Raw genomic sequence first — 26,378 nt, forward strand, 5'->3', positions numbered from 1 at the left:
GTGCCACTTAAAGTACTTAAACAGGTACTTCAGGTCGTTTGCAGACCAGATTGACCTGATATTTTAGGAGGGGTGGGATTTTGCAATGAACTGAGACTGTTTCCCGTACTGGGGGAAACACTCCCAGTTGAAATGGACGTGTTGCAGCCACCAGCCTGTGGCAGCTGCAAAGGTCCATTTGACAGCTGGGGGCAGGGGGTGGGGGAGACCCTCACTCATTGCAGGAGGCCATTCTGTCACTTTGGACAAAGTTTGGCCTCCACCACCCTCCTCCTAACAACAAAATTCACCAACTTGGAACCTCAACCCCGGTGTCCAGACACATTTACCTACCTTGCGGACCCCCTCAGATGGTCATCTTCCGGATGGGGGCCGCCGAAGCTGCAGTCATGACCTCCTTGGAGGGCGAACAGCATCACCAGCCTCGCCGGCCACGCCGTCCACCTCTGACACGTGGAGCTCCACAACACAGTGCTGTGACACATCCACCTGCACAGCAGGAGGGAGGACAAAGGCAGAGAGAAATGCATCGCAGAGGGCACCACCCTCGCCACAGGGTCCACGGACCAAGGCTCAGCTTCCTGGACCTCTCTGAGCAGCAGTGCACACGGAGGATCAGAGTCACTCGACATGTAGTCGTGGACATCTGCAGCCTCCTTCATGCCGAGCTGCTCCCGTCTGGCCCGAGCACCATCTTCTTACCTGTCGCTGTCAAAGTCACCACTGCCCTCAACAACTTCTCCTCCGCATCCTTCCAGGGTGCCACCGGGGACATCGCCGACGTCTCTCAGTCGTCTGCACAGAAAAGCCCTGCAATTACACCTACACCCACTCTGCAGTGGCACAATGGGTGGCAGCAGTTTTGGGACTTCATTGTGATTCTCACGAAAGAGCATCATTGCACAAACCAGACAAGATTCGCAAAGATGTGGCAGAAGTGGTGACAATATAATATGTTATGTGAGTTGATCAGAAATTAAATATAGGTAAACACCATGACAAACCCTCAAACACCCTTGTGCATCCCCTTCATGCTCACGACACGTTTGCCTTACGCTTCCTACTGCACATATGTGATGCATGCTCTGTGGCTGCAGCACAGGTAGTGGCAGGTTGAGTGAGGCTGACCGTGAAAGAGATGCATGAGAGGGTGAGTATGAGAGAGAACCATGAGATTGTATGAGGATTGGGTTGAGTGGTAGTGGCGGGATGAGTACTGGCAAGGTGAGTAAGTGTAGGTAAGATGAGGATGAGCTTTGAGTGGGTGTGAGGGGTGATGTGACAGAGTAGTGTTGGCAGTGCAGAAGGAGATGTGGGGGTGGGGGGCAGTGATGTGGCAGACGGAGTGTGGGGGAATGAGTAAGTGTACTCACTTCGGCTGACCTACTTAGGTCATTGCAGGGTCTCCTGCACTGTATGCAGGTGCACGATATGTTGGTGGTGCTGGTGACCTCCTCTGCCACCTCGAGCCAGGCCTTCGTGGTGGCAGAGATAGGCTGCTTCCTCCCGCCCGCCGGGGGGGAAGAGCTCTATCCTCTCGCTTCTCCTCACCCCATCCAATGATACCTGGAGTGAGGCATCATTAAACCTGGGAGCAGCCTTCCCCCTGGGCTGCTCCATGCTGTAATTTTTCCTATTTTCTGCAGCATCAGTCAGTGGAGGACTGCCCCTTTAAATAGGGCTCCTCCAGCTGACAGACATTGCTGCGCATGCGCAGTCCGCCCGCTGCACAGCTTTCCAGCGGGAAACCCAGAAGCACAGGTAAGTGGCTCCAATTAGCCTGCGATTCCGTGCGGAGCAGACTGATTTCACCGGGCGCGTTTCCCACGCGCCCAGTCGACCCCCCGCTGAGAATCCGCCGCCATGGTAATATCGAGCCCAAAGTATTTGTTTAATTTCTCTGCCATTTCCTTATTCCCCATTATAAATTCTCCCGTCTCTGTCTGTAAGGGACCCACATTTGCCTTTGCCAGTCTTTTCCTTTTTACATATCTATAGAAGCTTTTACAGTCTGTTTTTATGTTTCTTGCTAGTTTATGCTCATATTCTATTTTCCCTTTCTTTATCAATTTCTTGGTCCTCCTTTGCTGAATTCTAAAATGCTCCCAATCCTCAGGCTTATTGCTTTTTCTGGCAACTTTATATGCCTCTTCCTTTGATTTAATATTATCTTTACTTTCTCTTGTTGGCCACAGTTGGACCACTTTTCCTATTGTGTTTTTGTGCCTCAAAGGAATATATATTTGTTGCAAATTATGTATTAATTTTTAAAATGCTTTTTTTCAAGATATTAAGGGGAACTCCTACGGTAGATAGAGAGAAACTATGTCCGCTGGTTGGGGCATCTAGGACTGGGGGATACAGCCTAAAAATTAGATCCAGGACTTTCAGGAGTGAATTTAGGAAACACTTCTACACGCAAAGGGTGGTAGAAGTTTGGAACTCTCTTCCACATGCAGCAATTGATGCTAGCTCAATTAATTTTAAATCTGAGATTGATAGATTTTTGTTAACCAAAGGTATTAAGGGATATGGCACTAAGGCAGGTATATGGAGTTAAGTCACAGATCAGCCATGATCTCATTGAATGGAGGAACAGACTCGAGGGGCTAAATGGCCTATTCCCGTTCCTATGTTCCTGATTCACTCCTTGTCAGCGAGGTTCATGTCACCAATGGAGCCTCATAAAATTAACCCTTAACACTTTGATCTCAAGACCAGATGGTGTTTGACAGATATAAGTACAGCTATAGAGCAGGAATGGTTTCCTGAAGTAGCTGAGCAGAAGGTTATCAGGAAGTTCTTTGATCAATGCAGATGGTTTTGTAATTAAAATGTATTATCATATTAAGTTCTTCTAGACCCCTTCTGTTTTAAATGATCATTCACAGAAGAAAACAAATTGACAAGGTTGCAATTAATACATTAACATACCAAGATTTCATCTCATCACAGCTAGTTTGAGCTTCTTGATGATGTTTGATATTCAGCCAGACTAGTAATTGAAGTAAGTCCAATTTAAAGTGACCAGCCACCCCTCATAAATATTAAAAATATATAGACTTTATATGACTTAAATGTAATGAAACTCACTATTCATCACAGATTCCAACCATTTTGCTATCCTATACCCCATCCTGTGTGTCAGAAAGTGACCATGTTTGTATTACAAAGATTTTATTTGTGAAGCCTATTGAAGATGTGAATGTAGTATGGTATAATTTGTAAGTTGTAGCTTGAATGTGCGCCCTGCTGGAGTGTGAGAATGCATGATGAGCAATGAAAGAGCTGTGTAAGACTCTGTTGGCATGAGCCAGCAGTAAAAGTGAAACCAAGCCAAGCAACATTTTATGGCATGCATACTTGGGTCACCTACCTGATAAATGGTAATTTGGGGTAGTCTTATCTTGGAAGCTTCTTGAAGATGTACCATCTTCATCTGCATCTGTTCCCAGGTCATGCAAAAACTGAGGCAGCATTGACCCCACCCACAACCTCCTGCCAGGCATGTTAGGAACATAGGAACATATCAAGTTGCACTGCCGTCCTCTGGATATGGTATCTTGGAATGCCAATCATGGCATTCACAAAAGATATACTACATTGAGCTAACCCCAAACCCTGAACATACACCACAGAATCCAGATACTCATGCAAAAGAATTCAGTTAGGGTTGCTGAAGAAATTGGTCTTTATGTGCCAGAGAATTCTAGCCATGACCATTGTTTTAATTTGACCCTGTCAAAAGGTTCATTTTCTTGTGATGGAAATAAAACTAATTACATATGGTAAAAACAATGAAGTGCAGGTAGCATTTTGGGGCATCTACCTATATGTATAAATAATTACTTCTGAAGTGCAAACACAGCAAGATCACACAAACAGCAAACAAGATAACGATGGCTTTCGAGGAAGTTTTTAAAGGCAAGGAGAGAATAGCAAGGCAAGAGGATTTAGGCACAGAGTTGAACCAATGGAGGAGCTGTAGAGGAGATGGCTGATATCTATGTCTTCTTCTTTCTTGTGTATGTTTTTGGGATGGGAAGACTTTGTAGCTCCATTTTGATCCCTAGAGAAATTTGGTATTTCCTCTTTGACTATTTACCTTTTATTCCCTATCTTTTACTCTCTTTTGTAGGGATATGTTGCAATTCTTTTCTCTTATCCGATAGATAATGGTTAATTCAAATCCATTTCTACTCAAATTGACATACTTATAGTTATTTAACTCCATCAGGAGAATAAAGCTTTAATTACTACTGATGTTCATTGACTAACGCTTTTACATAACTTTCCTTTGGGCTCTTTTGCAACACAGTCGCTAACCAGTTTAAAATTGTATAAAATAGATTGCAATTTAATAGCCCACAAAGGAATTTTATGCAAACATATTAAACTGCTTGATATATTAGAGCTGGTCTGTGGCAATTTAAATGTGTGTGGTCTGTTGGAGCAAGTGAGCTTGATGGGCTGAGCAGCCTTTTCTTGATCTGCACTTGTTTTTGTGTGTGCCTTGTGAATTGTATTTGTAATTTTGTACACGCTAGGTATCTCTTACAAGGATGCTTTTATCTAGATCAGTAATAGTGGTTTTGGAGTGGGGGGGGGGGTGTGGGGGGTGGGGGGTGTCTTTTGTTTAAAGTATAAATGTGCTTAATAATTCATGGCACTTTGTACCCTAAAGTATTATCATGCCATATGTGCTCACATCATTTCAGGAAATATTTTTCATATTTCGCAGATGACATCGCTGCACATTTGAATTAGTGGAACGTTGTTTTTCTTTAAAAATTCATTTGAAAATAATGTTTCAAACCATAAATGTTCTTAACCCACATCACACAACAATAGTATAATTAGTACTCATATTGCCTCCAGCTGCAAAGAAACCAAACCACAAAGGATTGCAATGCACATTAAAACCATCTCTTTTTTTTCATCTTTACTTAATTAACTTTTAATGTATGGTACGAACATAATACATTACAAAGATTCATGAGGTATCATTTATATCCCATAAGTGGCACTGACCATAACTCACTCAGGACTTTATATAAATTGGACCCAAAAGACACCACAGAGTATCCTTCGTATACACATTTACTTTCACTTTACTGGTATGTTTCATACACTTCCTTTTGGAGGTTGGATCCTGTTTTCTTCTTTCCCTTGTATCCAGTTTTGTACATAAGCCAAATGATAGATTTTTCAGGTAATCCCTGTGTTTCCTGCCTCCCCTATGTCTTTAGACACACTTCAGCTTTTGGTCGGGTTGCACCTCAACAGAGTTGGGACCAATGTACTTGTGGGAGGTTAACTAGTGCTGTGGGGGAGAGTTTAAACTAATTTGGTAGGGGGGTGGGTACCACATTAGAGAGGAGAAACAAGCTGCATAGAGGACTTGGAGAGACAAATAGCACTAAAGTAAAGAACAGTTCAGAAATAGGAGGGATCAAACAGGGGGCAGATGAGAAGCAGCCTAAGGTGAGTTTGGAATGCATGTGCATAAATGTATGTAGTGTGGTAAATAAGGTTGGTGAGCTGTAAGCACAATTCACCACATGGGACATTGGTATGGTGGCTCAAAGAAAGGGAGGATTGGGTACTTAATATTCCTGGCAACAAGGTATTCATGAAAGATAGGGTGGGAAGGAAAGAAAGGAGGGGTAGGGGTGGCAGTTTTGATCAAGGAAACTATTGTAGCACTGGAAAGGGTTGATGTAGCTGAGGGGTCAAAGACAGAATCTATTTGGTTAGAATTAAGGAACAATAGAGGAGCTATTATGCTGCTTGGTATTTATTATAGACCACCAAATAGTGGGAAGGAGATAGAGGAGCAAATTTGCAGGCAAATTACAGAAAGATACAAGAACTACAGAGCAGTGATAATGGGGGACTTCAATTATCCCAACATAGTACCCCTTTTACTTTCACCCTGCTGGTATGTTTCATACACTTGCTTTTGGATGTTGGATCCTGTTTTCTTCTTTCCCTTGTATCCAGTTAGTAACAATGTAAAGGGCAAAGAGGGGGAGGAATTCCTGAAATGTATACAAGAGAATTTTCTTGATCAGTGTGTTTCCAGACCAATGAGGAAGGAAGCAGTGCAGGATCTAGTTCTGGGGAATGAAGTGGGGCAGGTGGAGCATGTTTCAGTGGAGGAGCATTTGGGGAACAGTGATCATAATATCATCAGGTTTAGAATAGTTATGGAAAAGGACAAGGAACAATCAAGCGTAAAAATACTTAACTGGAGAAGGGCTAATTTCAGTGAGCGAAAAAGGGATCTTGCCATGGTGGATTGGAATCAAAAATTTGTAGGCAAAACAGTAATTGAACAATGGGAGGTCTTCAAGGAGGAGATGGTTCAGATACAGAGTAGACATATTCCCATGAGGGGGCAAGGAAGGACATCCAAAGTTAGAGCTCCCTGGATGACTCAAGATATAGAGATTAAAATGAAACAGAAAAAGGAGCCTTGTAACAAATGTAAGGTTCATAAAACAGTAGAGAACTAAGCTAAATACAGAAAGTACAGAAGAGATCTAAAAAAGGGAATAAGAGGAGCAAAGAGAGAGTATGAGACTAGATTAGCGGCTAACATAAAAGGGAACCCAAAGGTCTTTTATAAAATTTTTTTTATTCGTTCATGGGATGCTGGTGTCGCTGGCGAGGCCGACATTTATTGCCCATCCCTAATTGCCCTTGAGAAGGTGGTGGTGAGCCGCCACCTTGAACCGTTGCAGTCCGTGTGGTGACTGTTCTCGCACAGTGCTGTTAGGAAGGGAGTTCCAGGATTTTGACCCAGCGACAATGAAGGAACGGCGATATATTTCCAAGTCGGGATGGTGTGAGACTTGGAGGGGAACGTGCAGGTGGTGTTGTTCCCATGTACCTGCTGCTCTTATCCTTCTAGGTGGTAGAGGTCGTGGGTTTGGGAGGTGCTGTCGAAGAAGCCTTGGCGAGTTGCTGCAGTGCATCCTGTGGATGGTGCACACTGCAGCCACAGTGTGCCGGTGGTGAAGGGAGTGAATGTTTAGGGTGGTGGACGGGGTGCCAATCAAGCGGGCTGCTTTGCCCTGGATGGTGTCGAGCTTCTTGAATGTTGTTGGAGCTGCACTCATCCAGGCAAGTGGAGAGTATTCCATCACACTCCTGACTTGTGCCTTGTAGATGGTGGAAAGGCTTTGGGGAGTCAGGAAGTGAGTCACTTGTCGCAGAACCCAGCCTCTGACCTGCTGTTGTAGCCACATTATTTATATGACTGGTCCAGTTAAGTTTCTGGTCAATGGTGACCCCCAGGATGTTGATGGTGGGGGATTTGGCGATGGTAATGCTGTTGAATGTCAAGGGGAGGTGGTTAGACTCTCTCTTGTTGGAGATGGTCATTGCCTGTCACTTGTCTGGCGCGAATGTTACTTGCCACATATGAGCCCAGTCTTGCTGCATGCGGGCTTGGACTGCTTCATTATTTGAGGGGTTGCGAATGGAACTGAACACTGTGCAATCATCAGCGAACATCCCCATTTCTGACCCTATGATAGAGGGAAGTTCATTGATGAAGCAGCTGAAGATGGTTGGGCCTCGGACACTGCCCTGAGGAACTCCTGCAGCAATGCCCTGGGGCTGAGATGATTGGCCTCCAACAACCACTACCATCTTCCTTTGTGCTAGGTATGACTCCAGCCACTGGAGAGTTTTCCCCCTGATTCCCATTGACTTCAATTTTAGTAGGGCTTCTTGGTGCCACACTCTGTTAAATGCTGTCTTGATGTCAAGGGCAGTCACTCTTACCTCACCTCTGGAATTCAGCTCTTTTGTCCATGTTTGGACCAAGGCTGTAATGAGGTCTGGAGCCGAATGCTCCTGGCGGAACCCAACTGAGCGTTGGTGTGCAGGTTTTTGGAGCTTGATAGCACTGTCGACGACACCTTCCATCACTTTGCTGATGATTGAGAGTAGACTGATGGGGCGGTAATTGGCCGGTTTGGATTTGTCCTGCTTTTTTTGGACAGGACATACCTGGGCAATTTTCCACACTGTCGGGTAGGTGCCAGTGTTGTAGCTATATTTGGAATTTGGAACAGCTTGGCTAGAGGCGCAGCTAGTTCTGGAGCACAAGTCTTCAGCACTACAGCCGGGATGTTGTCGGGGCCCATAGCCTTTGCTGTATCCAGTGCACTCAGCCATTTCTTGATATCACGTGGAGTGAATCGAATTGGCTGAAGACTGGCTTCTGTAATGGTGGGGACATCGGGAGGAGGCCGAGATGGATCATCCACTCGGCACTTCTGGCTGAAGATGGTTGCAAACGCTTCAGCCTTGTCTTTTGCACTCACGTGCTGGACTCCGCTATCATTGAGAATGGGGATGTTTACAGAGCCTCCTCCTCCCGTTAGTTATTTAATTGTCCACCACCATTCACGACTGGATGTGGCAGGACCGCAGAGCTTTGATCTGATCCGTTGGTTGTGGAACCGCTTAGCTCTGTCTATAGCATGTTGCTTCCGCTGTTTAGCATGCATGTAGTCCTGTGTTGTAGCTTCACCAAGTTGGCACCTCATTTTTAGGTACGTCTGGTGCTGCTCCTGGCATGCTCTTCTACACTCTTCATTGAACCAGGGTTGATCCCTTGGCTTGTTGGTAATGGTAGAGTGAGGAATATGCCGGGCCATGAGGTTACAGATTGTGCTGGAATACAATTCTGCTGCTGCTGATGGCCCACAGTGCCTCATGGATGCCCAGTTTTGAGGTGCTCGATCTGTTCTGAATCTATCCCATTTAGTACGGTGATAGTGCCACACAACACATTGGATGGTGTCCTCAGTGCGATAGTAAAAGGGTAGTCAAAGGAAGGGTGTGGCCGATTCGGGACACAAAAGGTGATCTTCTGTGGAGGCAGAGGATATGGGCGAGGTGCTAAATGAATACTTTGTATCAGTCTTCACTAGAGAAGAGGATGCTGCCAATGTAACAGTAGAGGAGGATGTAGTAGCCATATTGGATAGGATAAAAATAGATAAATATGAGTTACTTAAAAGGTTGGCAGTATTCAAAGCTTAAAAAAAAGTCACACGGTCCAGATGGGATGCATCCTAGGTTGCTGAGGGAAGTAAGAGTAGAAATTGCGGAGACTCTGGCCACAATCTTCCAATCCTCCTTAGATATGGGGGTGGTGCCAGGACTGGAGGATTGGAAATGTTACACCACTGTTCATAAAAGGAGAGAGGGATAAACTGGGTAATTACAGGCCAATCAGCCTATCGTCGGTGGTGAGGAAACTTTGAGATTATAATCCAGGATAAAACTAATTGGCGCTCGGAAAAGTATGGGCTAATCAATGAAAGTCATAAATAAAAATAGTGTTTGACTGACTTGATTGAGTTCTTTAATGAAGTAATAGAGAGTAGTGATGAAATTTCAGACTGGAGGGAAGTAGACAGTGGTGTTCCCCACTGCTCTTTTTTGATATATATTAATTACCTGGACTTTGGTAAACAGGGTATAATTTCAAAGTTTGCAGATGACACGAAACTCAGGAATGTAGTAAACAATGTAAAGGATAGTAACAGACTTCTGGAGGACATCGACAGATGGTGAAACATGCAGACACATGGCAGATGAAATTTAATGCAGAGAAGTGTGAAGTGATATATTTTGAATGGAAGAATGAGGAGAGGCAAAATAAACGAAATGATATAATTGTAAAGTGGGTGCAGGAACAGAGAGACCTGGGGCTGCACATACACAAATCTTTGAAGGTGGCAGGACAAGTTGAGAAGGTAGTTAAAAAAGGATATGGGATCCTGGACTTTATTAATGGAGGCATAAGAGTACAAAAGCACGGAAGTTCTGCTAAACCTTTATAAAGCCCAGGTTAGGCCTCAGCTGGAGTATTGTGTTCAATTCTGGGCACCACACTTTAGGAAGGATGTCAAGGCCTTGGAGGTGGTGCAGAAGAGATTTACTAGAATGGAACCAGGGATGAGGGACTTCAGATATGTGGAGAGACTGGAGAAGCTGGCATTGTTCTCCTTAGAACAGAGAAGGTTAGGAGAATATTTGATAGAGGTGTTCAAAATCATAAACAGTTTTGATAGAGTTTATAAGGAGAAACGGTTTCCAGTGGCAGAAGTATCGGTAACCAGAGGACATGGATTGAAGGCGATTGGCAAAAGAACCAGAGGTGACATGAGGAAACCTTTTTTTAAGCAGAGTTGTTATGATCTGGATTGCACTGCGTGAATGGGTGGTGGAAGCAGATTGAATAATAACTTTCAAAAAGGAATTGAATAAGTACTTGAAGGGAAAACATTTACAGGGCTATGTGGAAAGAACAGGGGAGTGGGACTAATGGAATAGCTCTGTCAAAGAGCCGGCACAGGCACGATGGGCCAAATGATCTTCTGTGCTGTAACATACTATGATACTATGGTCAGGATGTGGTAAGAAATAGCTGTTACCTTTTATACTTTATGGTTAGTGGGCTGATCACGTGACCTGCTGTGGATTCCTATTGCTGCACAATACCTTAAAATAATTGAGAGTAAAACCAGTTTTGTGGATATCACTAAACAGCTTTTGGTGAATACTTATGGTGCATATTTATATAATCATGCAAATTTAACTGAGACTGGATTTATTTTACGTGGAATCAAGTTTGTCCACAAAATCCATATAATTTTTTATTGCCATCTTTTTAGAGTTAGTACCAGATGTTTTTGAATATTAAAATTGGAAATGCATTAACAAGTAGGAACAGTTGAAATCCCTTGTAATGGGAATAACTTGGGTCTTATGACAGAATTATGATAATTTACATAATTTATGGAAATACATACAAAATTCTTAGCCATTTTAAAATATTTACTTAACAAGTACAGCTGAACTCTATAATGGGGCAATGTTTTCAGCTGTGTGATTTTTTTTTCCCTCAATGGTTAGGAAATGAATTTGACACTTCTGACTAGAAGTTACTGGTTTTCTAATTTCGTGTTTTCTAATTTTGTGTTATGAAGTATTTGGCAGCTGATAAACTCTGTCATTAAGTGTTTGGATGTTTGATGTTTGGGTTGCCCAGCTTACTTTCCCTCTTTGAGTTGGAGCTCGAGCTGTATCCTTGGCCACCTGTTTGCCCATTGGGATATATGCTCATTAAGGGTCATGGAACTGCTGCACAGAGATAATGATGGGAGGCATCTGGAAGTCGGTATAGAAGCGCATTGATCTCTACAATATTTGCTCCCCCAAGCAATGAGATGGCCTGTTCCAGCTGATCTGGTCTCTGTATATGCTAAAGAAGAAGGTTCTAAAAAAAAAATTAGGAGTCACTGATATACTTTGGTATCATTGTATTTCTTTTGATATTTTGAGGGCTCTTTTTTTCATTTAGCAAGAAATGCAAAATAGCTTGTGCATGCGCAGATATATTTTGCCATTTGTGTAAGCAATGATTTGGTTTTGCATACCTGTTAACATTTTAGCTATCTTTGCACCCAACAAATTCATTAATTAGGGGGTATAGCCATCACATTGCATGCTATGTGGAAATTATCAGCCCTATTCCCCATGACTGAACCAGACCTTTGTAGGAATGATACGTAAACCAGGATCTACACCACAATAAAGAAACTGCAGTAATTATCTGTTTTGGAAGTGATTGAGAGTCAGGAAGAAAAAGATGATGTGCGAACAGAAGCTAACCTGCTGTGTGGATGTATTGTCTCCAATTATTTATTCTTGATCTGACAAATTGCAATATGTGCAAAGGTTCAGATTGTCAAAGCAAACTGTTTTTGATCTCTGTCAGGAGTTGAGAACAGACTTAAAAATTAGATTGTGCCATTAGCAGAGTCCTGCTGGTAATCCTGTGACCGTTGTTCTCATCTTCCATCTTTATGATGTATCTCAGGCCCCTATAAGTGACGATGCAGTTCTTAGCCTGGCCACTAGCCACTATATTGCATGGTGTAAGCTTGTCGATAGTTGCTTTGCTTTCCATGGCAGATTGCCTTCTATGTTTTCCCAATACAAATGAGCAGCAACAGAAAGCACAGATGGATGGATTTTCAAATTATAGCTGTCTTCTCCAGGGGCAGGGGCATTGAAATATGTGCAACTACAAAGTCAGAAACAGTTGTGTTGTGTAAATGTAAGTATTACAGTAATTCAAACAACATCACCCATAGATGTCCCAGGATCATTTTCACAGAGAGTAGTGAATGCACCAAAGGGGTGATAACATCAGTAATTTTAAGTGGGAGTTGGACAGATGTTTGGTGAGGAAATCAGTTGCGGGATATCGGTAGTGAACTGCACAATTTCTTTGAAATCTAGGGCCAACTTATGCTCATGACTTTGCCCAGGCCACTAATCTCCAGGGCATCATGCTCCACTTGGGTGAGGGCAATGATAATGGACACTCCGTTCCTGGCCTTGCTCCTACTCCATGCATTACGTACTTTTTGCCTTGCAGAAAGAGAGGGCAATAATTAGAGAGTGGCTGTTGAAAACTAAGTGGAGATGTATAGGACTTTTGTATGTGGTGAGAAAGTGAGTGGACTAGGACAGCCAGCACAGATTTGTTAAAAGCAAATCGTGTCTGACACGCTTGATTGAATTCTTTGATGAAGTAACGGAGAGGGTTGATAAGAGTAATGTGGATGATGATGTGTATATGGACTTTCAAAAGGCGTTTGATAAAGTACCACATAATAGACTTGTTAGAAAAATTGAAGTCCATGAGATTAAAAGGGCAGTGGCAGCATGGATACGAAATTGGCTAAGGGGCAGAAAGCAGTGAGTCGTGGTGAACAGTTGTTTTTCAGACAGGAGGGAAGTATGCAGTGTCGTCTCCCAGGGGTCGGTATTAGGACTACTGCTGTTTTGATATATATTGACGACCTGGACTCTTTTATTCGTTCATGGGATGTGGGCGTCACTGGCGAGGCCAGCATTTATTGCCCACCCCTAATTGCCCTTGAGAAGGTGGTGGTGAGCCACCTTCTTGAACCAGACTGATTCCTGGGATGGCAGGACTGACGTATGAGGAAAGATTGGGTCGACTAGGCCTATATTCACTAGATTTTAGAAGAATATAAAATTCTAACAGGACTAGACAGACTAGATGCAGGGAGGATGTTCCCGATGGATGGGGAATCCAGAACCAGGGGTCACAGTCTCAGGATACGGGGTATGTCATTTAGAACAGAGATGAGGAGAAATTTCTTCACTCAGTGGGTGGTGAACCTGTGGAATTCTCTACCACAGAAGGTAGTGGAGGCCGAGTCATTAAGTATATTCAAGAAGGAAATAGATATATTTCTTAATGCTAAAGGGATCAAGGGATATGGGGAAAAAGTGGGAACAGGGTACTGAGTTAGATGATCAGCCATGATTGTTTTGAATGGCGGTGCAGGCCTGAAGGGCCGAATGGCCTACTCTAGATCCGATTTTCTATGATTCTATGAACTGCTGCAGTCCGTGTGGTGAAGGTTCTACCACAGTGCTGTTAGGAAGGGAGTTCCAGGATTTTGACCCAGCGATGATGAAGGAACGGCGATATATTTCCAAGTTGGGATGGTGTGTGACTTGGAGGGGAACGTGCAGGTGATGTTGTTCCCGTGTGCCTGCTGCTCTTGTCCTTCTAGGTGGTAGAGGTCGCGGGTTTGGGAGGTGCTGTCGAAGAAGCCTTGGCGAGTTGCTGCAGTGCATCCTGTGGATGGTACACACTGCAGCCACAGTGTGCCGGTGGTGAAGGGAATGAATGTTTAGGGTGGTGGATGGGGTGCCAATCAAGTGGGCTGCTTTGTCCTGGATGGTGTCGAGCTTCTTGAGTGTTGTTGGAGCTGCACTCATCCAGGCAAGTGGAGAGTATCCCATCACACTCTTGACTTGTGCCTTGTAGATAGTGGTATACAGGGCATAAATTCAAAGTTTGCAGATGACACTGAACTTGTAAATGTAGTAACAGTGAGGAACAGACTTCAGGAAGATATAGACAGACTGGTGAAATGGGCAAAGTCAAGGCAGATGAAATTTAACACAGAGAAGTGTGAAGTGATGCATTTTGGGAGGAAGAGTGAGGAGAGGCAATATAAACAAAATGGTAAAATTATAAAGGGGGTACAGGAACAGAGACCTGGGGGCTTATGTGCACAAATCATTGAAGGTGACAGGAGAAGTTGATTAGGCAGTTAAAAAAAAGCTACAGGATCCTTGGCTTTGTTAATAGAGGGATAGAGATTAAAAGCAAGGAAGTTATGCTACACCTTTATAAATCATTGGTTAGGCTTCAGCTGGAGTAATGTGTTCAATTTTGGGCACCACACTTTAGGACAGAAGTCACTGCCTTAGATAAGGTGCAGAGGAGATTTACTAGAATGGTGTGAGGAATGAGGGACTATAGTTATGTGCAGAGACTAGGGAAGTTGGGATTGTACTCCTTACAGCAGAGAAGGTTAAGGGGAGGTGTAAAAGAGGTATTCAAAATGATAAGGGGTTTTGATAGAGTAAATAGGGAGAAACTGTTTCCAATGGCAGGAGGGTCAATAACCAGAGGACATAGATTTAAGGAAATTTGCAAAAGAACCAGAGGTGAGACGAGAAATTTTTTAACGCAGCGAATTATGATCTGGAATGCACTGCCTGAAAGGGCAACAGAAACTTTTAAAAGGGAATTAGATAAATACTTGAAGGAAAACATTGCAGGGCCCTGGGGAAAGAGCAGGGGAGTGGGACTAATTTGATAGCTCTTTCAAAGAGCTGGCACAGTCACAATGGGCCAAATGGCTTCCTTCTGTGCTGTATCATTCTATGACTCTTGCAAACGGGTACTAAAATACAGCTTTTCTCAAAGGAATGCTTGGCTGTTGTGTTAGGTGAAGATTCATTTTCTTCGAGGTTGTATGAAATTGTAAATTTGTTCCTAGGTATGAATTCATTAATTTGCTTTATTTGAGAATTGCTGTCACTACATTTGCAAAATTCATTTGAAAATGAAACAGGAAAGCAGGGTTAGAATGATGCTGAGTTGTACTTAATTTTAAAAAAAATTATACAGAGATTCTCATAATTTTTATTTTACTATGATGTGCTACTGTGATGTGTGATGCAAACCTTTTAGCTTGTTGTGGATTAGTTGTAGTGACTGGTTATGTTCTGTAACTTAAAAAGCTATGTTCAGTTTGTTTGTGCTTGTAGTGGAGGCCCGTTTGTTTCCATGCAGTAACCAGGGACATAGTCCACACCGTCTATATTAGGGCAGTCAGTGTCCATGGGGAAATGTGAGGAGTGATTATTAATAATCAATAAGAGTATTATAAATTGCAAACTCCAGACTGGAGGCACAGTCAGTCTACCCAAGAACACAAAATTCAGCTCCTTGTGTCTGTTCCTGCAAATCATATTTTCGTGCACTGCAGTTTGTTATGACTTCTATTTCTGTTAAAACCTTTTTTATATGGTCAAAAGAACAACAATATAGGCTAGAAATTGCTGTTGTCAATAATAACAGATGAAAGTTTAATGCATTTCTGACATTCCTCTAGCTATTTTAACAGAGGCATTAAATTGTTAATTTTAAATGGCATAATTTCTCCACTAAAATAGCAGACAGGCATGTCCTAAAAATGTGTTAAGCATTTGTCCATTATTATCGGCAACAATAATTTCTAGCTCGTATTTATGTTTTCAAAACATAAAATGTTTGAACTGCTTGGCAAGTTGATCAGCATCTAAAAGGAAAACCGCTAAAAGTCTAGCAATTCCATTTCTGGCTTCCTTGAGTGGACGTGGGACGGGAAGGAACTTCTGCCTGGATGTTCCCCGGACCATGTCCGAAATCACAGGGTCAGGACAAGTAGCATAATGGCCGTAGGCGTTTTTGGCACTAGTGGGGAGCCTGCCTTGTGGTGGTGGTGGTGGTGGGGGACAAGGACTTTGATGCAGCGCCTTTCCATGATGTAGAAGGACCAGCTGAAGATCGACCAAAGATAGGTCAAATGCCAGCATTTCAAACTGCAGTTTCCCCAATGGCAATCAGTCACTGTGTTGTTGATAGCTGTGCGATCGATCACTGCAAGGAAGGCAGCCTTTTAGATTATTTTGCCCCCCCCCCCCCCCCGGATCACGTCCTGGCATGTCAGTACACCTGCTTTATGCAGGCATACATGACATTGGGGGCAACTGAGCTGGGACCGGTGGGATTATGGATGGAAAATGTTGTCCTACCTCTGCCACATTCTGGAGATTTAAGTGAAAATCAACAAGAGGGGTGGATCCCAGCATAACTGTCACACTTCACATTCCTCCCCTATGAGCTCAGATGATGCAAATTATCTGCCCCCAAGTGGTGAGGAATCTCAGGGCTATGTTAATGTTTCAATCTGACTCTCATCAGAACTTGGTGCGAAGATTTTGTACAGTGATATTGACTCACTCTCATCACTCCTAAAACTCCTTAAAAATAAATTATTTTTATATTTATTTAAAATCATTAAATCAATTTACCTTCAATCCAAGAAACCTCCTGGTTGTCTTTGGGCTGCCAGGAGCCAGGGACCAGAACAGGTGCAACAGTGAGCAATTTTGTCTCGTTAATGTAGAATGCACAGCTGGTTGGGATTTGACCCTGAGATGAGCTTCTGACTCCATATCCTCTCCATCACCACCACTGCCTACTTCCACCTCCCTAACATCGCCTATCTCCGCCCCTGCCTCATCCATGCCTTTGTTACCTCCAGATTCGACTATTCCAATTCTCTCCTGGCCAGCCTCCCACCCACTACCCTCCGTAAACTTGAGCTCATCCAAAACTCTGAAATCACATTAACTATAATCTGAAATAGTTTCTTCCTACAAAAATCTACTGACCTCCGATTCTTCCGATTATATCACTGACAATATAAAAAATCTTTGCATGTTCAACTGCTTACTCCAACTACCAGATTTGTTCTCTTGTAACACAGAATGGTTTCTATAATGTGACAAACTCTAAAATACTACTTTGTAAAATGATCATGACAGATATGATAAAAAAAAGATGGGAAAATATAAAAACACATAAATCTTTTGTTGATTATTGTCTTTTCATGAACAAGATGCAGAAATGCCTCAGTAATCTTTAGATTGTTAATCTGATGCCTTGCATGCCCAATACTTTGATAACCCAATTACAGCATCATGAAAGTGTGAGATTTATTGCAGAATTTAACAGCTAGACATACAGTTTTGGGGGGAAAATTGTTTTCTCTGTTAAATGACTTTTCAAAAGTGCTCCAGAATCTGCAAAGCAAGTAGTATTTTATTTTGACAACATTCAAATTTAAAGACAAATTGTGCCTCTGTGGAGTATTATTTATCATACAATGCTTTATTGTTGTCTTTTAAAGCACTTTAAATTCATTGCTCGTTCCTCGTTTTGCTCTACTTTTCTCACGTGGGTTCCTTGTGTACCCACTCAATCCTCCTCCTCTGGTACAATGTGACAGTCTAGGCTGCAATCTTCCCTATGGTTGTCACCAAAAGTATTCTGTGATTATCTGCTGGGGGGCAGGATCTGAATGTGCCAATTTGTTTGGGCCAATTTTTTTATTCTGATTTTGAGATTGAGCTCCTTCTATTAGAAATAAGAGTGCCCAGCCATCCTCAAGTCTCAGGAACTTTCCTGGACAAAATGCAATGATAGTCTAATTCTTTATCTATGGCTTTATCTGTAATTCTGGAAGCTCTACAGTTCTAATGCATTGTAAAATTTGGAGGTTTTGGAGCAAATAGCATCTTGCCAATAAAAAAAAACCCAGAACAATTGAAGAGCTGAATATGAAGACTAGATTTTTCAGAAATAAAACTAGATTTGATAATATATGCCAAATAGATTAAATATGATCATTTACTTTGACACACCGCTCTTTGTACAAAAGCGGGTCTATAATCACCATCAGACATTTAAAGGGACATATGCAAGTTAGAGGCACAATATTTAATCCAACAGGACAATTAAAAGAAAATGTTTCTTTAACTGAACATGAAAACCAAAGAACACTAAGGACAGCTGATTTGTAGACACCAGCTTGCAGTCCAGAACATCTTATTACTAAGAACACTAGAAATGCTATACCAGCAACTGAAAGAGAGTCGTAGATGAAGAGGTCATTGGGATGCATATGAACATCTGAGAACCTACTACAGAATGGGAGTTAATTAAAATAAACAAAGTGTCCAAGCATTGATCCCTGTGGCTTCTCAATCCCAATATCTCCAAAGTCTAGCTCAGTCCCCAGCCAGTTGAGTATGAAATGAGTTACTATACCACCACATTATTAAAACCATCATTTCTAAGGACAGTTACAGAAGACTGTAAAAATCACTGTCAAATGTTTTGCTTTCAGATTGTGAAGAATGCTTTAGTAAAGATTTATTTTTGTCAAGGGATTGAAATATTGAATCTAAATTCTAATAATGGAGATTCTGGAGAATGGCATGGTATAAAGTTAATTGTCTGGATTTAAGATCTGTTTCTCATTTAGATTCTTGTCGCAAAGTGTTCTTTCCAGGACTAACACTGAAATAAATCCTTTTAAATCGGACATAGAAGAAAAATGGATACTTCATCGGTGTCCAGTCGTGTGGATTGATAACAGATTTTAGTGGCAGGTTTGTTATGGAAGGAGAGGTGGCCTGGCAGCCAGGTTTGATAGCAACAAAGAAACTGAAAATGAAGGTCATCTTTATCTTCGGTGATCAGTTTTCACAATTATGCAGCATGGATAAATCAAGTGCTATAAATTAAAATGCTTTAGCTCTAATTGTAGAATAAGAGTTAGTGGTATTAATAGGCTCAACCCATGGCAAATCAGTTTTCTTACAATGGAACAGAATATTTTTAAATATTTGCTGTTATCAGCAATTTCTTCGGTTGATTCACCATAAAATCCAATTGGGTAGATCTTGATTTTGAGAAATAAAAACTTGGAAATAAAAATCAGGAGAGATGTAAGATGGGCTGCAGACTTGTTATCACCCATTTTCCATTATCACACAAAGTCAAGACCTACCCCAACGAGTTGCAGCTTGATATAGTCTATAGAATGGACAACCTCACTATTCTCATCAGCATGAGGCAATGCATTTCTGACCAACAGTACTGGTTCAACTTCTGTATTAGAATGACTAAGATCCTTGATAATATTGCATCAATTTATTAATTTCAATGTTGTTACTTTAATAATTCCTCAGTTTGGCATTATTAGAAGGGAGGTTAATCTAATTCACTGATCTGATTTGGATATCGGCTTTATTGTAGACTTTTAAATTTTTTTTTGCCCCCATTTTTCCCTACCTTTCCTGAAGTTAGCGACAGTTCCTTATTCTGCCAATTTCCTTCCTCACACCCATCTCTAGAAAGTTTCAACTTCCTATTGCAATATGAGGATAAATTTTCCCTTTTGAAATTGTCATCTACTGTTGAAACCCTCGTCCATGCCGTTATTACCTCGAGACTCGACTATTCCAATGCTCTCCTCGTCAGCCTCCCACCTTGCATCCTCCGTAAACTTGAGCTCATCCAAAACTCTGTTACCCATATCCTAACTTGCACCAAGTCCTGTTCTCCCGTTCACCCCTTTACTCACTGACCTACATTGCCTCCCGGTCCGGCAACACCTCGATTTTAAAATTCTCATCCTTGTTTTCGAATCCCTCCATGGCCTCACCCCTCCCTACCTCTATAACCTCCTACGGCCCTCCGAGATGTTTGCACTTCTCCACTTCTGGCCTCTTGCACATCCCCAATTTCAGCTGCCCAGGCCCTAAGATCTGGAATTCCTTCCCTAAACCTCACCACTGCCCTAAAACCCCCTCTTCCATTAAGACGCTCCTTAAAACCTACCTCTTTGACCAAACTTTTGGTCACCTGCCCTTATGTGGCTTGTGTCAAAATTTGTTTGATGATGCTCCTGTGAAGCGCGTTAGGATGTTTTACTACTTTAAAGTTGCTATATAAATGCATGTTGTTATTGTTGGTTACTTTACCGTTATGAATAGTAAATAATTTGCAGAACAAGACGGTGCACAAAATAAAAGTTTTAGGGACTTAGTATGAACAGCATATAAGGTAGGAGCCCACCTGATGTTCTGTTCATCAATTTAAATGGACAAAAATTGGTCAGACTCCCTTCTGGGCGGCACTCCTTCTTGCCTGATTTTTTGAGATTTTCTACGCCTAGCCGATTCAGTATGCCCAAGTGCACGACCAGGAAAATCTATCCCATAAAGTGACACCATCCTGTGTGAGCACAAGAACAAGAATCGTGCAGCTAGATTTAGTCAGAAAGATGTATTGTATGATGTCTGTTCAAGATGTCTGTGTAATGTTTCAGTGATAAATTCAGCTGGAGTTTGTGTCGTGCTACAATATGCGCCTGCGTGATGAGCATTCAAAGGGCTGTTGGGCACTCCAATTGCTTTGCATGATGCAGCGATCAAAGTGTAACAGGGTGTGAGGAGACACTTTTTTTGTGATATGAATACTTTACCCATCTACTTGCTATTACATACTAATGAGTAATACTACCTAGGCTGATTTCTTTTAGGTCCAAAAATGTCTTCCTAATTTGGCATTCCCACCTCTGGACGATGGAGATTGCATCTGCTTGTTGGGCAACTGCTAGATCTGTAAACAGGTTCTTCCTAAAAGTCCCTTCCCTTCAAAATAGATGTACCAGTGTCCGATACCTCACACCGAACATGCAACCTCCTAGCGACTGGCGGATTGCATGCTGGGAGCTGACAATTTTTTTTTTATTCGTTCATGGGATGTGGGCGTTGCTGGCGAGGCCGGCATTTATTGCCCATCCCTAATTGCCCTTGAGAAGGTGGTGGTGAGCCGCCTTCTTGAACCGCTGCAGTCTGTGCGGTGAAGGTTCTCTCACAGTGCTGTTAGGAAGGGAGTTCCAGGATTTTGACCCAGCGACGATGAAGGAACGGCGATATATTTCCAAGTCGGGGTGGTGTGTGACTTGGAGGGGAACGTGCAGGTGGTGTTGTTCCCATGTACCTGCTGCTCTTATCCTTCTAGGTGGTAGAGGTCGCGGGTTTGGGAGGTGCTGTCGAAGAAGCCTTGGCGAGTTGCTGCAGTGCATCCTGTGGATGGTACACACTGCAGCCAATGTGCGCTGGTGGTGAAAGGAGTGAATGTTTAGGGTGGTGGATGGGGTGCCAGTCAAGCGGACTGCTTTGTCCTGGATGGTGTCGAGCTTCTTGAGTGTTGTTGGAGTTGCACTAATTAGGGCCAACCCTGGAAAATTGGTTTGGGTCGGTTGTGCATTACCTTAGAGGGTGCAGAGCCTGCAGCACAGTGTTCCTGACCGTATCTGCAGTCACCATAGAAAATCTACCCCAGTGCCTCTTTAAAGAAGCTGTTGCATGTGGGTGACGATGCTGTGCTTTCACCTCCTAGATGCCTGAGCTTAAATCCAGTCAAGACATCTGATGTCATACAAATTTATGGTCTACTGAAAGCTGTCAATAGGTCTGTTTATTAACCTAAAACTAATCATTACAGGTTTCTTATAATCTTTAGTTTTGCACAAGGTAATGATTTGTATTTCAGCAATGGCTGTCTCCCACATCTGGTTTGGTATCAGCACTAGATTCTTGCATTGATTTATAAATGCTACACAAACTTAAAGTTGGTTGATACAGAACAGAATACTAAGTCTGCACTTGCACTCAACCTGTCTTTTCTCTTTTCAGATGCAGCCTCACCTGCTGTGTATTTACAGCATTTTCTTTTTTTAAAATTTCAGAATTACAACATTTGCAGTTTTTTTCTTTTCACCTATAAACAGTTCCATGTAGAAATCAAGAGGCTGAAACATGCATCGCATAAGATTTCCTAATAAACCTGTCCTGGGGTAAAGCTGTCAAGTTATAGATCACTCTTGATCAGGCAATTAGATACAAATGATTAAACTAGTAGCAGCTGCTTCCTAATTATAGGTGTGCTTGGTATTTCAGAATTTCCTCTGAAGCAAACTGTTTTAAATGTGCTTTGTTGTTAGGATTTCAAGGAAGAAGTCTTTTAATTGGACGATTGAAGAGCTCATCCAGTGGTAAGTAAATGGCATTAATGAAATGTTGTTGCTCTGCTGTTATAAAGCATGTGGTGTGAAATCTTTTTTGTATTTGATGAAACCCTGACAACACTGCAGGACGTTAACTGTACACATCTAGCTGTGATTTAAAATTCTTTCAAATAACTTGCTAAACCACACTGATGTATATCCTGATCACTGATTTTTACAGTGTGTGATTTAACTCTACAAGAGGCTAACATTCCTATGGAGGAAAAAAAACCCAAAATACTGCGGATGCTGGAAATCTGAAATAAAAATGCTGGAAACACTCAGCAGGTCAGGCAGCATCTGTGGAGAGACAAACAGAGTAAACGGGCAGAACTTTAACTGTGAAAAACGGGTGTGGGGGGGCATTAAAAATTGCAACAATTTCCTGATGACGTCACTGGACCCAATCTGCATATTTAAAACAGGGCCCCACTTCCCTTCCTGCGGGTGTCCTTCTCGCCTGCTCAAAAGAGCATGTTAATATTGGGACACTCCAGGAAGGACGTGGGATCCCTTGGGGGTAACTGACACCTGTTATTTTAACTGCCTTCCTATCCGGTTTCCGCCAGGTGGGGGCAGTTAAAACCAGGGCCGTTAACTTTGTTTCTCTCTCCGCAGATGCTGCCTGACCTGCTGAGTGTTTCCAGCATTTTCTGTTTTTATTTCTATCAAGGATATTGCAAGGTTTGCTGCTGTACCTTTTAGGAACTATAGCAATTGAATCGTTTGACTAACAGAGTACTTTTTAAAATCCGTATTGCGCAAAATTTGCAAAACATCTGTGAAGAGATAGGACACTTGATCTCTAATACAGGTCTGATGATAAGAGCAGGTGGGAGACAGAATTCTTCCGCATGCCTGCCTGTCACTGTTAGCAATCAGACACAGAAATGAGAAGGTTAAGGTTCATACAGAGCCTGCTTTATTCTTGATGTCATGTGATTGTAACATACCTGTTGGCACCCTATGCAAAATGAAAAAAAAATTCAGCACAGAGTGAAAAGACTTCATTCTCACAGTTCCTCACTTTTATATATAGTACAGAAAAATAAATTACTGGTGAAAATGTACCCTAGTAAAACAGAGCGCTGGTAATATGTCTTTTTTTTAAGACTTATATCTCCGTTTTCTTTATGATCTGTAGAAGAGACAAGAATGTTTTCTAACAGAATTGTTATATTTTCTCCTAAATATTTCTTTAACCTTAACATACATTTCAGCGGATGCTTTATCTTTTCAAAAAAAAAGCTGCTGCAGTATTTGGAACAGGAAATATCCTGAAAAAGATGTTGTATTACAGTTCAGTTGAGTATGTACTCGCATAAAGGTCAAGCAGAAACGTGTTTAATTTCAGATTGAACCACAAAGAAAAAAAGCCAATGGTATAAACATAGATTAATATGCAGCACTTACACGCAACTCAATAAACAGTACAATGAAGGCAAAAAAGTGCTTTGTTCTGCCCAGATTGGCCCAGTTATCATCGTTCCTTAGGGTTCACTGACTCTAGGAGTGGAATTACTTCACCCAACTGGTTTACTCATGTCCTTTAGGCAAGGAAAGCTGCCATCCTTACCTGGTCTGACCTACATATGACTCCAGTTCCACACCAATGAGGTTGACTCTTAACTGCCTTCTGAAGTGATCTAGCAAGCCAATCCATTGCATCAAACTGCTACGGGGGATATATGGACTGCAGCGGTTCAAGAAGAAGGCCCACCAGCACCACCTTCTCAGGGTAACTAGGGATGGGCAATAAATGTTGGCCTTGCCAGCGATGCTCACATCCCGAGAATGAATAAAACAAATTATACTGTTAAGCCCAATCCCCACAGGTTTTGTCCCTCTGCTGCTAGCTTACACTTAGTCTAAGGTGTTTCCCTTCCATAGAAAACTCAAACATCTCTTTTATCTTCTTAAACCAGTGTGCTTGGACTGCCATGGGAATTATATTAAAGATATAGTTCAATCTGAGCTGATGTTCATTTTTGAGATTCATTGCTGTGCAAGATGAAGAGGGGAAATAATTTTCTATTTTTCATTGTCCTTCCTAATATCTGATAGTTGTTTAGAAATATTAATATCCATTAAGTGATACAAGCTTGGGATGAGACCAGCAATCATTATATCCCCCAACCTCACTATACAGGCATCTGACCGTCAATGGCAGGGTTACCAACTTCCCAATTAACCTTGTACCCTGGAATCAGGCTATTATCCTGAATTCAAGCTCTTTGATGGGAGGGGGGTGGGTGGGGTGGGGAAAGGCTGACAATTCTGTAACAGCAATAGTGTGTTGTCTGCAAAATACATAGCTTGTACATTTTAACCACTTAATTGAATGCCATGGGAGTTTATCCTCCTGGGAATTGCCAGGGTTCCAAAGTCACTATAAACAATAAAAAGAAAAGTACGCATTCTTGCCGTGTCTTTCTAGCCAGTTCAAATAAAGGAGAGGCGACCTCATTCAATATAACTGAAGCTAGAAGAGTTGCATAGAGTTCTTATTCATCTGATGAAACGAGGGCTGAAACCCTAAAGTAGAGGTAACTCCACGTGGCTTTGTTGAATGCCATGCCAGCATCCAATGAAAGGACTATAGTTGGATACTCAATTCATGAGGAATCCAAGAACCATGTACAAGTTCCCTTAGGGCAGGGGTGTCCAACATTTTGGAGTAGTGGGCCATATCCCTAGGGCCAACTCCCCGAGGTTTCACTTGGGGATTAGCCCCTTACCAACAGTGCTTTAGGCCCACCGAATCAGGTGGGTAAGCTTTAGCCCACTCAGCACCGAACTCCCAATTCTGTGGGAGATAAAGTTTGGGAAGTTTTGAGCCATCACCATGTGCATGTGCTGGCCTTATTATGCCCTACTAAAATATTTAAATGAATGATTCACTGAGTACCCATATAAAACAAGTGCTGCAAACTGTTTGCTCCACTGCTTAAGGCTAGGTTGCCATATTTGTGAGAATTGCATTTTGACTTGACAAACAGAGCTTTGTGCATTGGCGTTACTGCATTTATTTCTTCTGCTGATTTGCTGCTTTTTTTCTCGCATTCAGCATTCCTTTGGTGCACTTGCAACAGCAGTTTTCTTGCTGCCATCAGTTGCCTCCCATAACTATAAGCACAGTGCATCAAGCAGGTCGGTGGAGTCATGTTTGACAGAGGCAACACATGAGTTGCTTTCCTCATAGAAAGGAGGGAACAAATTGAGAAGGTGCAGCGTTTCTGCTAAATATCTGGATTCCTAAAAATGCAGGGCTTCATTGGCACTTGTGTAGTCAGCATGACACCAAATAACAACCCAATGCTATATATTAATTGCATAAGATTCCATCTCATCAATATTTAGGTAATTTTGAACTACTACAACAGAGTATTGCAGGTGACTGCAAGATACCCTGGCAGTAGCCTCAATGCTTCCATCTTGTGACAGTCCAAGGTTTGAAGAAGCAGGCAAGCTGGATACTGCTTAATTAGACATGGCTTTATGTTAGAAACTGTCGTTCTGTGTGTACAGAACTCAGTCACACTTAACACTAATTTTATTCATTCCCACATTTTGGTTAAAGCGAAAGGAAACCTCACACTTATTTATCAGCAAGACGTTCCTAGAAGCAGAACCTGTTCTGACGTAAGTCAGCGGCAAGCTTGACAGCACTTAGAGCTGTCTCTGGATGCCAAGTAAAAAATCCTCCATATTCCAGTACTGCTTTCTTTTACCATAGAGATCACTGAAATGATCATACCTTTGCAGTGTTACCAGTTATCTTTTACCTTGACTGTCTTAAATGAAATAATTTTGTTTACAAAATAATTTATATTGATGTTTAATTTGATGATTGCCATACTTGTTTGGAGCTACTATTACTTGTGGGCTTTAATATTGGTGCTAGTAATAACACTTTTCAGTTTGTACATGTCAGGAATAACAGTGCTAACCATGAACTCTCACATCCTGTCTTCATTTAGGGCCTTCTAAAAATCCTTAGGTAATGCCATTTTTATCTAATAAATGAGTTACAAAGATTTCCAGTCAAAATTGTTCCATTTTCCCATTCCGTGTTCTGTCTATAAGGTAAGTGCCTCTGTATTTTAATATTTATTTATAAAGATGTTTCATTTTCTTCCATGATTTCCACTGGAACGATTTCCTGTGGTGAGTGAAGTGGCACCAATGAGATTCGTGATGTGTTCAGAATCTGACAAATCAGTCTTTTCACTGAGCATCTGGCACTTCGGAGAG

General features: G+C 42.1%; 1 protein-coding gene across 7 annotated transcripts in view; it reads left to right on the forward strand.

Annotated features, from left to right (window-relative positions):
* Positions 1-26,378, forward strand: part of LOC137333656 (uncharacterized) — a 430,358-nt gene that overhangs the window by 116,028 nt on the left and 287,952 nt on the right. For 6 of the 7 annotated variants that reach the window (XR_010965955.1, XM_067997916.1, XM_067997920.1 and 3 more), the window contains exon 2: positions 22,062-22,112. The exons of the other annotated variant lie outside the window; for it this stretch is intronic. The gene's annotated coding sequence lies outside the window, so the exon portion shown is untranslated. The remainder of the gene's footprint in view (positions 1-22,061; positions 22,113-26,378) is intronic. 7 annotated transcript variants of the gene reach the window in all.

Source organism: Heptranchias perlo, chromosome 16, assembly GCF_035084215.1.
Source record: "Heptranchias perlo isolate sHepPer1 chromosome 16, sHepPer1.hap1, whole genome shotgun sequence".
NCBI classification, from domain to species: Eukaryota; Metazoa; Chordata; class Chondrichthyes; order Hexanchiformes; family Hexanchidae; genus Heptranchias; species Heptranchias perlo.